We start from the raw sequence: 1905 nt of genomic DNA, 5'->3' as shown, positions 1-1905 counted from the left end.
GTTGTGAGACTGCCATCAGATCTAAGCTTCCCTCTGACAACTGACCTAAGGACATTTTTAAACAAAGGGAAGAATCTGATGAGGTTGGAACAAAGAAGTGATTGGCATGAACTACATCATTATGCATAAGATAAGTAGAATGGATGTGGTAGCAGAGACCAGGAGGCCCACCTTCTCAAGAGGTTCAGGCAGGAGGATCGCGAGTTTGAGTCAGAGTAGCAAGACCCTGCCTCAAGAACAAGAGAGGGAGGGAGGGAGAGAGAGAGAGAGAGAGAGAGAGAGAGAGAGAGAGAGAGAGAGAGAGAGAGAGAGAGAGAGAGAGATTAAATGAAACCAGAAGAAACTGCCATTCTTCTAAGTTGAAAATAGCTGAAAATCTATTTCCTGTGGCTCAAACTAGTATTTTCTATCATTTAAAATGATCATATAACAAATAACAGTAATCGTAGCTGTCATTTGTTAAATGCCTACCTGCCCTGTGCCAGGCACAAGGTTGAGCGCTGGGCATGAATCACTCTATTCATTCTAACAGCTAACTTAGGTGAGTTTTCCCACTGTATACGTTGATGCTAATTCAAAAAGTTTAGCTGTGGTTAGATTGAAGTCACCTAACTCTAGCTATCCGACTTCAATGCCCATATTATATCTACTCCTTCACACAAAATAGGGAACACAGAAGGACTAAAATCAGCAGGAAAAAAACAAAAAACAAAGAATCCTTCATCTCAAATGACCTGGAGAGGTGCCTGGAGCACAGCATGGAGAGTGATGAGTGTATCTGCCTGTGGAGTGGTTCGTAACACAGACCTTATCTATTTCTCACATGTGGCTTGAGTTCTGCCCCAGAAGACTTGTTTCCTAATTTAAAAGGTTTAAATTAATCCAATCTTCTTAATGAAAGCAGAAACACTATGGTAAATTTTGCCCTAAAATGGTGTCAAGATCACCGTAACTTGGCACAGAAAAGAGTTTGAACAGTTTGGGTTCAGACTTCCCTCTGCCTCCTGCTCTGTGGACTCTGATCTCCCCTTCCTGGCATCCTAGGTGAACTGTTCAGAGGAAGAGGTATGTCACACGCAGATATCCAGGCTTTTGCTGTGCTGATTCCTGCTCTTTGATCTCTTCTTCAGACCCTGAGTATCTGACGCTCATGGACAGACATAGTCTGGACACTTAGGCATCAAGTGCTTTGTCCCAGTGAACCATCCAATGCCATACACAATATTAAGCTGTAATCCAGAACCAAGTTAGGGAACAAACATGTCACAGAGTCTCTAATGATTGAATTTATTTAACTTAAAATTGATGTCTTAAATGTGTATGTGGCACCTGGAGATTTATGTAGACACTGGACCTCATTTGTTTATCTTTAAATATTTCATGGTGAAATGTTTGCCTCGTGTAGAACATGTCATTTGGCCAATTCAAATCAAAATAAAGTATGCTTTATTTGTGATATTAATAAACCACTTAAAGAATGTGTCTGGGGTTCCCTCGCTCAATGAAAGAAGATTTGCACAATGGGAAAGAATTATGCATCTGGGCCTCATGTCCCTTGAAATAGGAGGGAAATATGAAACCAGCATGTTCTTTCCACCCCGAGGCAATGTCTGGGTCTGATACTACAGACCCTGCCCACCAGTCAGCACCAGGGCTCAGCTGAAGGGACTGGCTGAATGGCCTGCGATGCCACACCTTACCTTTCTCCCTGCTGCTGTGACCTTTCAGTACCCACCATAAACTCCAGGGTCCCAATGACCATCCCCAGCCTGCTGGCTTCTCCCCACCCTAGGAAAATGCCCTTCTGTGCCCACCTCACACCCTTTGCTGGAGACTGCTTCCGTAACTCACAGCACAGCCACTCACAGAAGGATGCCAAGGCTGACTGCAGACTGCCCTGCTGTC

This window comes from Acomys russatus, chromosome 2, assembly GCF_903995435.1.
Source record: "Acomys russatus chromosome 2, mAcoRus1.1, whole genome shotgun sequence".
Lineage (NCBI taxonomy): Eukaryota > Metazoa > Chordata > Mammalia > Rodentia > Muridae > Acomys > Acomys russatus.
Note: the sequence above shows the minus strand (reverse complement) of the source record.